The sequence below is a fragment of the Cyrtonyx montezumae genome, unplaced genomic scaffold, assembly GCF_038088225.1.
Source record: "Cyrtonyx montezumae isolate F1298 unplaced genomic scaffold, pur_monq_1.0 scaffold_8, whole genome shotgun sequence".
NCBI classification, from domain to species: Eukaryota; Metazoa; Chordata; class Aves; order Galliformes; family Odontophoridae; genus Cyrtonyx; species Cyrtonyx montezumae.
Genome location: NW_027072089.1, coordinates 13,512,986 through 13,527,162, shown reverse-complemented (window position 1 = coordinate 13,527,162; position 14,177 = coordinate 13,512,986).

Here is a 14,177-nt window from a genome sequence, read left to right as displayed (position 1 = left end):
AGGCCCATATTTTTGTCATTAGACTTCAGAGATCTTTCATCCCTGAAGATGAATTGGTGAGTTCTGGTGGTGGTACTGAACCATGGCATTGTTGAAGGCATCATAGAGAGGAGACAACAGAATAAATACCAAGTGCATTTGTTGGGGGTGGTTGTTGCTGTATTTTCTCTCATTAATTGCTTTGCCATGTAGAATAAACTAGCTCATGTCTTTTGAATCCTGGAGCTCAGAGTTGCTGCTAACTTGTAACAGAATTTGTTATCTGATGGTCCTCCAAAATAAACCAGATGTATGTGATGTGACAGGGGAACTTGGTTATCCAGTACAACTCCTCTATTACAGGCCAGCAGTACTGCCAAGGATAAGTACTGAAAAATCATGAGTTGGATGCCTTAAAATCACAAAATTTGCAGTAAAATCACGACTGTTACATAAATAGGCATATTTGGTTTTGATTGGTTCTTCCATTGTCTAGTGGTCTCTGGAGCCTTCAGGCTACATATGAGTGATGTTTATTTCCATATTTTTCCCACAATATATGGACTAGAAACATTTTTCTTAAACATAGGACATTTTAACAAAAATCATATGGCCTCTTCAACTATGAAGACACCAAGACCCTTGTAATAAAATTGAGCTATGGAGGATTGCTCAGTCTGAGCACAATGCTACTAAGTCAAAGCTCTGAGTTATAATCTTGGCTGAGACAAAAATCTTTACCTCTGTTCCCAGACAAAAATCTTTGCCTTTCCTTCAACTTCTATATCTGTGCAACAGGATTAACAGTACTTTATTTCAGGGCTTGATGCATATGCTGATTTTACCATTTATCTTCCTCAAATATCTTGAATGCAAAGAGACTTTGTACTTCTCTATGCCTCTATTCTGCACTGTTTTCTCTTCTAACAAACAAGACAGTCCTAGTCTGCATTTAGATTTTGAATTTTCCTAACCCACATGTCTAGTAGCATATTCTTTTCAAGCAGACGGGGGAAAATCACTGCCAGGGGCACCCAGGCCTGTACCAGTGCGGTATCTGCACCCAATTTTGCAGTGGTCCCACTCCGCAAGCTGCTGGGTAGGCTGCAGCACTGACTCTCAGTGCCAGTGGAATATTCCATTATGCATTAAACACTGTTTTCCAAAACAAATGCATTATTTCTTACTGAAAACAACAGCAACACAGTCTCCTGGAAGGAAGCTTAAATAATCTCTACTTCTAAGCAGCAGGACACCAGCTATCAATGTGGTTTCATTCGCAGAGCTTTGCCAGAACCACACCTCACAGCCTCCTGAGGTGATCTGCATGCTGTAAGATGGTGTACAGGCACTAACATAGCATGGCGGGCTATAGTGATTAGCTTCAAATGGCTGTGGTGAGATACGTCTGAGCCTGTGTCAGGAGAGCAGGCAAGCCAGCAAACGCTGGCTATTGCATTTTGATTTATATCTCTCCCATCATCCAAAGCATGTTTAAATACCAGAATGTTTTTGCCTTCCTCCTGACAGACAGATATCGCTTAAGAAACCCCACAGGGAATGAAGTTAAGCATCAGCATTTGCTATTAACAGCTCAGACATGCAGCCCAAGGCCTGGAGGTTCTGTCATCCACCTTTCCCCAGATAACCAAGTGCTGCAGTCCGTTGAAGCACTCTGTCAGAGTAACTTATTCAAGATCATTAGCAAATGACTCCCTCAGTCTGCTAATGTCCTAGTTTCATACCCTAACCACTAAATTCTATAGGAAATGTATTACTCGTTATCATAGAAGTAAAGTACATGATTCACACTTTCTGGAAGGTTTCACTTTATTCCTGAACAACATAACTTTCATTTTTCAGATTTTCTGACAAGAGCCTATATAAATCACTCTTTGGAGCTAGGGATACATTTTAGGGGGCAGCTTCCCCTTTATTTTGATTTGTACTTCTCCCAGGAGCATATTTGAAGGAAGTTACTGTACACATGCTGGATGTGGGATTTAGTAAATAGGAAAGACATGAAATTTAAGTGATTTTTGGCAGATATCCCTTTGTAAATGTTTTTTTTTTTTTCTCTGCAGAGGGTGTGTAACTCTTGGTGAATCAGCCTTTTAGTGTTTTATTTGGTAACAGACTTAATAGTATGTTGTACAGTGTCTAAAGGCTTAAGATTAAAATGATACGTATCCGGTAAAAGGACTAAGCTAATCCCCACCAGCTGGAATACAGTGCTGAGGGGCCCTCCTTTCTGGATGGATTTTACATTGGAATTAAGACCTCTTCTTAAAACAAACGAACAAAAGTTTGCAGAAGTGAAGACACACAGTAGTACGGCAAAATGAAGTTGCAGCAATAAAGCTGCAGAAGCCCTGCTTTTGCCTGGCTCCAATTTCCCAGGTTAGCTGAGAGAGAATGGCCCATCCCCACACGCTGCAGTGCCGGGCAGGCAACCCGCTTTGCTGTGTGCAGGCATCAGTCTAATAAAGAGCCTTCTTCTCGATTTGGAAGACATATTACTTCTGGATTCAAATGCTTCCAAAAATATACGAGATGTAGAAAACACTCCTCATTTGCCAGAAACACATCGGAGTTTTGCTTACACTACATTCCTTCCTCGTATATGTCTGAAAAAAAAAAAAAAAAAAAAAAGAAAGTAAGAAAATAAAAGAAAAAAAGAAATAATAAAAAGGCCGTAATACACTGAACTAAAAACTTTCATCACAGTGATAAGATATAACTTCGGGTAAAGACGCTGGGAGACAGCTCAGTCAATACTGTCTTGAAATCTTCTTTTACACCTCTTTCTGAAGTATAAATATGGACCTCATCCAGTTTTCTCAATCTGAACGACTTTGGCCGGGAGAGGCTGGTATGGAAGTCATTTCCCTTTTAGGTGCAGTAGCTGCTTTCCACAGACTCAACAAAGACATGAAATATCATTAACATCTGATTCTGAAAGGCTGACAACCACTTCTTTGTTTTACACAGCCGTCCGGGGAAAGCTGTTGTGTATTACCATATCACTAGCAAAATTATACCTATTAAGTTCTGATAGGAGCTCTGGAATATTTCTCTCATTTGTTCTGGGATACAGAGATTGAATATATCTATTGTTTTCACAATAGACATTTTATAATTTAGATGGATATTATATGTAAACGTTGCGGTTAGGGGTGAGCACTGCTGAACCAGGGTCCTAGCCTAGCTGACCTATTTGGGACATGGATTCAAGGTGGAGGATTAAAAAAACCCATGTCAAACAGCCAGAAGGGTGAGATAGTTTGTCCTATGTGTGCTGAATCATACCAGATAATGGACTCCTCCTTCAAACGAGCTGTATGCTCGGCAGGCCTCAGCAGCGCTTCTCTGCTCTGTGATGGAAGGAAACAACTTGAAAGTCTTGCCTGGGGGACTTCTGAGCTCCAGAACACATTGGAAGAGGAATAGGGAAATGTCACTTTTATGTGTGCATTTTTCTAAAACAACAATCAAAGCATTCCTCTGAGTTATTTTAAAAGGTGCAAAAAGCATCTTTGTTTCCTTCTAATTCTCTCATGCAGCCCATTGGGATCATATTATTAATGTTAAAATGTTCTATCAGAACTTAAATTTCTTGGTCATAACCAAGATAAAAAAAAGCATCACTCTTTTTATGTCTTTAATTCCTTTTTTGAGGGATTGTTGACTGTAAGAACAGAAAATAGAGCTTTCAAGTAATTGAGTTAACTAATTATCTACAAAATGGAGCAAGTCAGTGAAAACTCTTTATTTTTAAAAGTACAAGCAGTCGGTGTAAAATAAACTCAATCAAACAAATAAAATGTTCCCTTTGAAGTGAAGACTTAACTTCACAGACCCAAATGGAACCAATTTGAATTTATCCTACATTCTGGAAGCTAATAACAAGTATAAATAATTTTTTTTTAATTCCATTTTCAGGAGAAGTAGGTAAGGACTGTTATCACCAAGTTCTGCAAAGAAACAGTCCCAAAGCAAGGAAGTGATTTGGTGCAAGGTCAAAAAGAGTATTTGTGCCAGATCTGGGAATGGAGCTCTTATCTGCTGCCTTCTAGGCATTCATTTTAACCACATCCTTCCTTCCAAAGTGCTCCAACTTCTTTTCATCCCCAAAACCAACCATTTCTTTGCTGCTTATTTTTCCCTGTAAGGCACCTGGAATCTGAGCTGGAAAGGAAGGTTGCAAAAAACTTTGCACAGGGCATTTATAACTCTCTTTTATTCACTTTCTTAATGTGCTAGTAAAAACTCTTACTGGGAACCGATAGAAATGATGCATACTGAAGTGTAGCATGAAGATACCTATTGTTAGTATCACCCAGTGGGATGGTCTTTTAAAAATATAAGCAAATATTTTCTGACGTTTTGCTATTTGAAATTCATTCTTAGGTGGCATTTGCAGGGAGAGCCTTATAGGCAGTGGTGGACACTCTGATCAGACTTTGCTGCTAAGACTTATGCTCACACAAGAAGGTACCCCTGGAAGAGGCATTTGCCTCCATACAGCATTGCTCCCCCTCTCCCAGAACCACTGTGGGAACATAAATAAGATTAATTCCATCTGGAATGCAATAAAGCTGCACCACTTTTTTGCCATTTACTAGAAACCATCCTTCACTGTGTTTGTTTCGTTTGGAAGGAAGTAAGTCCTCTGTCATGGCACGACAGGAGAAGACATCCATTAAAATCATGTTGCCCTCACCTGAAATACAATTCCAAGATCAAATATGACGTACTTAATCATATTTGGCACCTGTCAGTGAAAATTAACCAAGGCAGTATTTTGATCTTTCTGTTAATTTATCTTAATGAAACATCTCTACATATTTTGATAAATATGTTTTTTTCTTTCTCAGTCATGAAAAAAAAAAAAGCAATACAGAAGATGTGTTTTTCAAGCTCTCTTTCCATCCCTGCTTTCACTCACCTCACTAAACAGGCTATTTACAATCACTTTATTAGCCTCCTTGCTGCCATTATATTCCAGAAGCCCTTCTGTTCTAACGTCTTCTTTTCCTGGTGTCAGGCAACTGACTGCAACTGCTCCAAAGTAAGAGACTTGCTACCAATAACTCAGTCACCAAAACTTCTGAACAATGTGTGGAGCTGAAGTAAAGTGTTTGTACTGGGGTTTTCTGCTTGCTCCTGGTGTTTTCTAATTTGTTGCGCTAAATTAATAGTTAATTAAACCATTTTTTAATGGTTTTAATGCTTGAGACTTTCAGATGAAGTTTCTTATTTGCGCTACATATTATATTGAGTTTTGTGCATAAAAATAGAAAGTTTGTACTACCTATCAGGTAATCTAAAATTCAGCTCAAAGTCTCTGAAGAGTTTGATTGATTTATTTGTGACTTCAAAAATTTCACATCAATTTTGTACATTTTGTACTATTTGTAAAGCAAAAAGTCTCCGAGCTGTGCAGTTTATTTAATACCACGTTTCACACATCCAAACATGCTGATAACAGGCTCTTTTAGGACATCTAACCTTAATTGCATGGATAGTGTGAAGTACATCTGATCGTGAAAAAGCTTTTGATTATTTTTAGATCCCAGTTTATTTGGCTTAGCAATTTGACCTGTTCACGTTTTTACAAATACGTACATATCTTTAAATCTCTTTTTAAACTGTGGCCATTTATATCGGTTTCAATTAGATCCTCTGAAAAGTCTATCTAAATTCCATTAATGCTTGGCCAATCTCATTAGTTTAGGGTCTTCTTCCCCATTTGTCTCTTTATTTAAGACAGTACCATACAGCTCCGGAATTCTAATGTTTTTCTGATGTGTTTTTCTTTATGAAGTCTCTTCCTTGGGTACAGTTGTGCACCCAAGCTGAAAACAGCCTGGGAAGCTGGACTACCATGACAAGGTAAGCAAGAACCTATTGAGGTGTTCAGCACCTCAATACTTCTATGGGTCTGACTTGAAAATAGGCAGCAGCAGTTTGTTTAAATTATAATGCAAACAGCTCCCATAAATGCTATAAGCACATGTAGACTAAGGATTATATGTGAAAGGCAGATTTTTTCTGGATAAGATCTCTGCAATAGTACGTGTTGTTTGGTGTCAGGATGGTGAATCCCTTGAAGAGATTGGCCTGCTGTCACCACGTGCTGGAGATGAAAGTGATGCCAGCAGTTCAGCCAAATCTCCCCTATTTTTTGATGGGCCAGAGATCACTCTTTCATTAGACTGCAGTTAAAGGCCAGGTGCATGGCATCATTCTTCTTAGCAAAATATTTTCTCTCCCCCAGTAGGCTGAAATGCAGGGGAAACAACGCATATCCTCAAAAGAGCAAGGAAAAAAAACGTAATTTCTTTTGAGTTGGTACACTAGCTGTCCAGCAGCAGAGGTAGGATGATATGATGCTTTCAAATGGCACTACTAAGCAGGAAGCAACTTTCCAATGTTAGCTGATCTGTAGTAAAGATTTGGGTAGGGCCTGAATCTCTTCACAGGAGACTAGGAAATTCAGTGAACAGGAGTTTCACAGTGTCATGTAAAGCCCATGTAAGTGACAGGCAAGAGGGGAAATTGGCATGGAGTTAAAGTTTGACCTCTTTCATCCCTTTGCTGGCTAAACTTAGCAATGCTGCCAGAGGAAATGAATTGACAGAACACAATTTATAAACACAGAAGATCAGTCAAAACTGACATTAAACATTTACCAAGCTTTCAAAATAGAAGCAGTACTTATCATATCAATATCAATACTTAAAAAGAAAATATATTTAAAAAACCTTTTTTTCTTTATGATCTACTCCAGGGAGTAAAATATTTTGGGCACTTAAAGGGGTAGGTTACAAACTATGTGAATCTAGCAGAGTTTCCATTAGCTCAAATCAGGTAGGAACTGTATTTCTGAAAGGAAGCTATAACAGAAGGTCCTGTCACATGGACGAAGCATACATTGAGTGTTTACTTTTTTATATTGAATATCCAGTCCCTAAGGTGCCACAATAATGAATGACATCTTACTGACTGCCCAGACAGATCTTATGTTGTGCTTTTTGATAATATGTAGTAATTCAATATCAGTACTCATAAAATCTTATGTTCTTGAAAACCAAAGAAAATGAAACTGCTTTGGCCAAGTTAGGTTTCAAGTTAACAAGATAAATGTTTATTTTTTTTTAATTCATGACTTGTATTTTAATTATTTTTGGATATATTTCATTTTATTTATGATGTGTTGGGTTTTCACATTTATATTTTTGTTTCAATACACTTGGACAAAGTACCGTATAGTTTGATTTCATTTTAAACCCTTAAATTACTCCTTATACAAGTGGCAGAAACCACACAGGCCTTGATTTTCAAACCCTGAGTTGGGAAACAGTTGTACTTGCACAGACACTGTGACTCTACTAGACACATACTCTAGATTTTCGTCTCCTAAATCTAGATGTTAATCTTAATATCAACATTGATCAAAAAAGGAGGACTCTGCCTATGAAAATATTTTGAAAAAAAACAATAGTTTTTCAAAAAGTTTTTCAAAAGGTTATTTTTCCTTCATTCTGACAAAAAGTCAATGTTTTCATGGAAAGGAAACATGACTGGTTTAAAAAAAATTGGGAAAATTTTTCTTGGGAAAGAAAAAGTAAACTAATTTTTTTATGAAGCAGACGATCATAGTATCCTGTTAAGCATATTTGAATAACTGTATGTGTACACTGAATACCAGCCTACTAGGAAACATCCTTACTTTTTAAGTCTGAATGTATGTAGGCAGGTTTGTCACAAGAAAGGAATAAGTCCTGGTTGCAAAAATGAGAAATAATATTTATTTAAGTTATAAAATGTCCACTCCTGAGGTGGAATGAATCCAAGCCTCAAACCAGCTTCAAAGGAATTAGAATGACCTCCTCAGTTTCCTACTAGTAAATAAATGGGTCACGTCATTATAGCAGTCTGACTACCATCACAATAAAGGAATTTACATATCTCCAAAGAACTATAGTAATTCCTAAATTTACCTGAGACATTAACAGCTAGAAATTCATGTGCAGGTACATGTCTGTTGTAAGCCTGTAAATGATAATGTGAAAAAGGCAAATACTTTCAACAGAGTTTCCATCTGTAGTTGAGCTGTAAGGCATATCAGTGTCATGTAATATTATTTTGGAACAACATATTACCACCTGTAACACTAAGCATATTGGCCTGCCCAGAAAAATTAATACAGGATTCAGTGCTTCATGTTTAAGTCTTCAAAAAGTTAATTGAATAATACATAGCATTATTTAAACTTGGAAGTAAGAAGATAATTTTAACTTTCCTTCTGAATATGCAGCGTCCAGAATTCGAGCTCATGCAAAAAGAAGGTGCAGTTTCTAAGCAATGGAGATGATCAAATTGTTGATTCCTTTCTTAGATGAACATCCTGATATTTGTAAATGCTAATAATACATGTTTTTATAAAACAAATTCTCCTATTTGTTTTCAGATTAGATAACTGCATTGCTCTTTTCTGGGCTCAGGGATCCCTGCATATCCCTTTCAGTCTCATAGTAAGAAAGTTCTCTTTTCTGAATATCTGTTTCTTTACATTTTTCGTCTTTTGCAGTGAGGGCGGGAAAGGAATTCAAGCTGTAGCAAATCCAAATAATGTTATGTACATTCTATACATAGCACCAAAGACTTTACATTAATGGGTGATAAAAGAAGCAGAAGATGAAACCCTCATGATATTATAATCTTGTCTCACATAATATTAGTAATACTTGGCACTTGCTTCATGTTCAAAGCAAATCAGAAACATTAAGTAATTAACTTACAATTTAATGCCTTTTGCCAAGATAGCTGTACACAAACAAGTAAGAGAGAAGGGAACTAAAACCAGATTTAATCTGAGAATACAAGTAACTGTTATAGTAATCTTGCTTTTCTCATCTAAAATTCTGCCAAACACATTTTACATTTTTTTAGGAACATGAGACAAAGCTTGTGATTCTTACTTGATCAAGAGTGACACTGAACTCGTGGGTTGACCAACAGATTCTGACTACCCATGACAGACTACTAGAAGACTGTACAGAAAGGTTTTGCATGTAACATTTACCCTCTGAAATTCTGTTACTCACTGGCATCTGCTGAACAGCACAGAAAATGTTGTAATATACAGTATAAATGAAGAACACAACACCATGGAAATGGAGTTTTTACTATTTAAGGAAGCACAAACGACAGAAGACTTTTAATGCAAAAAGATTCATTGCTCTGAACAAAAATCAGAACTTCTGAATAACACAAACCTAGCCTGGGGTCATAGATATTTGGCTTTGATATTCTTTTCTTTTCTTCTTTTTTTTTCTTTATTCTTTTTCCTGCTGTGTCGTTTTCTGAATTGACCACAATCTCTGTCTCCACGGTGGAAAGACATTACTCTGCTAACTCTTCCCATCAAAGGATTTGCTCTTTCTTCCACATCTTAACATGTTTTTTCTTCTGCTCATGTATCACCTTTTCTTGAGGAGGACAGTGACCTGAAAAGTGTTCTGACAGAGAGCCACTGATCCATTAGTAGCCTAACTGTAGGAATCAAGCAGCCACAGCAGAAGCACAGAGCCCTTGGTCTTCTCTCTTCACACAGCTTCTGAACACCATGCAAAACTTCATTAGAATTTTTTCCCTTTCTTGAACCCCTGAACTGTGGATACAATTTTACCCCCAATGTAAAAATGTAATAATTTCACTAATAAAAAAATCTTTTGAATTTTATTTTCTCCACCTTAGAGTCCCAGCACAGTGAGTATAGGATTGGTAAAGACTGAGATGAAGCAGGTAAATGTTATGGGGTTATAAGAGAAAGACAAAGATAGAGCTGCACCAGATACAAAGCAGGCGGGATCTAGTGCTTCAGACTGGATTGAAAAAAAAAAACAAACTATACAATGAAGTATGATGCCATCTGAAGAAAAACAAACAAAAGCAATGGGAAAATGTGGCAGAAAACTAGGAGAAAGGCCAAAAATATTAATTATGACATATAAATCTTACAATGATGTTTTGCATCAGAAAAAGTAAACTTGGTGGTGACAAGAGCCATCAAGCTGATATTAAGATCATTTGAAGCAACAGCAAGATAGGCAAGGACTAAGAGCAGCATGCCTCAATACAAACCATGACCCTACTCCAGGTGCCTTGCCCAGGCTCTGCCAGAAATCTGTAGACCACATCACTGCAAAGACTTATGACAAAGTCAGCTCCACAGCAGGAAGAGGCTGGGAGGATTCTAAGGTTGAAGGGATGACCATCATCTCCTTCCCTCCTCCCTGGCACTTTCGGCACCGTCTGTGTCTCTCTCTGCAATGACATTTTCCACGGACCAGGAGTGGAGGGCAATGAGAAGGAGAAGAGGAGGCAGCAGTGTTCATGCTGCCGCTCCAGTGTGGGGCCCGGCCGCCAGCATGGTCTCCTGCAGTGGTGGGAGCCATGAGGAGCCAGGCCGCTTGCACGTCCATCAGCGCGGCTCCGAGCTCGTGGAGCAGGGAGGGGAATATTGGATATCATTTTGGTCAGAGCTGAATCTATAATTGAGAAGATGAGAGTTCATTACAGATTTTGGCCTTCGAGTGCTTGTCTTGGCAGGAGGCTTGGTGGAGTGTTAAAATCATTACTGAGTGGCCTAAATCTAAACAAACACCCACCTTTTCCATTTATTACCAGGATGAAATGACTTGCCTTGTAGAACTGAAATACCTATAGTTGTCAGCTTCTCATTTCCCAGTGGTGCGTAAAATTCCCTCTTCTGTGCCTGGCTTTCCCACTGCTCCAGCTTTCCCTGATGTTATTCTACTGACAAGAATTACATATTAAATTACAAGTTATCTGTCGCAGAATGAGAATTTCACTTCACACCAGACAGAAGTCTGTTGTACACTGCTAAGAGTTCCTGCTTCATTTGTACAGTGCTGCAAGAAAAAGTTTGGATTTTTCTTTTTTTTTCTTTTTTTTGGTTTTTTTTAAGGAAAAAGTAGGATGATTCCAACATTATAGTAGATGAAAATTCAGACGCATGTAACAAGAGAGTCATTTTTTTCATCATTATGAATGTATAGCGGGACAGAATCAGGCAGTGTTCATGCAGCTGTGTTTTTGTCACTGTAAGTAAACAGACTAGTTGGATCATACAAATGGAGGAACCACTGTAGATATTTTAGAATTTTGTTCTTGGTTTGTTTGTTTTTTTTTCTGAAGAAGTCTATATCCTTCAAACTCAATAAATGCTTCAGGAACTGTGACCCATTCTGCAATTTATTCACACAAAGTACAGTCATTAGCATGCAAAAACCACAGCAGTCTGTCTAAGAGAACAACCTTTTAATATTACAGAAGAGATAAAAATTATGTACTAGATATTATATTCCACTACTGAAGATCATAACACATGAAATATCTGCCTGTCTATACCTGCTTAACTGAAGACAGATTGAACGAAACAGAAATAAACCTACTAACTGGGGGACTTTCCCCTATGTTTTATTTGTACGTGCAGAAAAAAATACACATGAAAAAAGCTGTTTAAAGCAAATCACTCAAAAGAGTGATTGGAAACAAATTTAAATGAGTAGTGTTTAAATAATTAACACCTGCCAAAGTAGGAACAGAGGCCTTATTGCTGATATTAAATCATATCCTTTAACGTCTGAAACAGATGACAGTAAGTAATTCCAAAACAGCCAAGACAGGAAACCAATTTTTAGTTCTTGGAAAGTTGAATTACTTTCAATGAAGTTGATAAAAAGCCTATTTTGATTTTGTTAATTCTACTATGGAAAGCTAGTTTTACATTAAACTTTTTTTCTAGTTTAATAAACTGTAACTGAGCATTTCTGAATCGTGATTTAAAGTATATTCATTATTCAGTAAACTAATGATGTATGTTCCACCTGGTTGCTGCAGAGTCCTGTAAGTAAAAGCTGTGGGTAGTATCTTGTTACCAAGAACAAATATTGGACTTGCCAAGTTTCCAGTCAGTAAATATAACTCACAATAGCTATGCCAGATACGCAAATAAGGATGTTCCTTAACAGAATAAAAAGGAAAAAAAAAATAATAAAGTAGAGAGAGAGATACTATGTAGGGGTTCCATCCTAAAATTCAAGTTCCATAACAGAAACCCATTTTAGAAATCGGCAATTTTACCTGAATGAAGTCTGTGGCATAAGAGTTTGGAGTAATGCCTAGATTTTTTACTCCAAAAGAGTAAGTTAGTGAGTTAGAAAATGTATGTGTGTTAAAATAACATTAATTCTGAAACGCATATGAGTAAAAGCAAAGCTATTCTGGCTGTCACCTTATTCCTAATTCACCTCTTTGCCTCTTGGTATTTCACCACATTTATACTGTATCGTTAGTTCATAGGTTGCTTTTATTTGGAGAGTCTCTTCTAGTCAAAAATGTCTGTTCATTTTAAATATTACTTTTAGCGTCTGGACCTCCTACAGTCATTAAATGATGAGCATCACTTAAGGTGGACTTGGAAGTAGACAGCGTCAACCACATCTGAGTCATCATCTGAACCTTGCAGGTGTAAAACATGGTCAAGATCTTCACTCCCCAGACAGAAGGCATCTTTCTGCTATAAGGACAACAGGTTGCTGTCTGGAAATTTCTAAGACTGGACATAGTGGGTTAATTCCAGCAAGAAGCTAAAAACCATGAAAAAATCTCACCACATCCTGTTTCAAATACATAGAATCACAGAATGGCTTGGATTGAAAGGGATCTCAAGGATCATCAAGTTCCAACCCCCAGTGCCTTCATTCTTCACCATCTTCTCTAGTGTGAATGTAAAGAGATCTCTATTTGAAATAACACATCTTAAACACCTGACTTAATTCAGGAAAGTTTGCCATCTCAAAAAATACCAGGTGCTCATGGAAACATCTGCTTTACATTGTAGTTCAGGCCTGGCAGTGCTGATAGCAATAGAAAGACCTAAATTGCACAGGCAACTCAGGCAAATGGCAACCCCAGCCCCCCAAACTCTGTACACATGCTTCTCCTGCAAGAAAAGGATGAAAGAACTGGGATCATTTGAATGAAATGTAGTTATATGGCTTAATGTAAGGTTGGCAGACATTCAGCTTCAGTAGCAATGGCTATGTTATAAAAGTTAATATAAAAGAGTACTTTACAGATGAGGTAACTAAGTTACAGACAGATCAAGTTGTCACTTGTTCCTGCAGGATTTGAACCTACCGCCTCAGTTAAAACATCCTTTTTCTGTATGCCTCATTTCCGAAGCACAACAAAGAATGCTCAAGTGGAGACGGCATTCTTGAATGAGAGCTACAGAGGGGGGTTCGGCTGGGAAGAGAAGGCATATCTCACCCCTTTGGTGGCCATAGCTGGAATAAACCCAAGATACTGAATGCACTGACATCAGACTCAACCTTGCTTTGATATTACAGTGATCAGAAGTGAGGCCCTTATTCCTATTTGCAAACAGCTGTGTAAGCTTTCTTTATAAAGAACTGTCTTTTATTTTCTTGCAAAATAATAAGATTTGACTTCTTACTACCTTTCCCCCTCTGTTTTTCCCTTTCTCTGATAATTTCTTTTAACAGCAGAGAAAGGGAGAGGAAAGCCTCAAAACCCTTTCTTTTGTATTTGAAGCAAATAGGCAAAGATACAAGACTTGGAGGTTTTGAGATGGATGGAATAAAACAGGCTTATTGCTTTTGTTTTTCCCCTACAGCAGATAAGTGTTGCCTGCATTCAGTTCTTTTCTGCCCAGAAGCCTCTCTTTTGTAAAGCAAAGGCATATTAAAGAACAAATACTGAGTATCTTCAGAGACCAATTAAAAGTACACATCTCTGAAGTTGTATCTTCTTCTGTACTTACGGCAAGGCCTTTTCTACATTAGAAATTAAGTACTGTTAGAATCCATCAAGTCCACTTCATGTCCTTACATTCCTCACTTCATTTTTTTTATTATTTTAATTAAGAAACCACTTCCCAACTGCAGGCCAGAAAAATATTTGGATCTAAAATTAACAGCTTGAAACAAAAACAAAACAAAGAAGTATCCAGTTAAAACGCCAGAAGAGGTTTTCCAGGTTGCTAGAGCAGTCATGTCCTGGCAGAGTCTGCAGGGTTGGCTGCTTGTTGCACCTCAAAAGAAGCAAGAGCCCTCCAGCAGCCAAGCAGGAGAACCGCT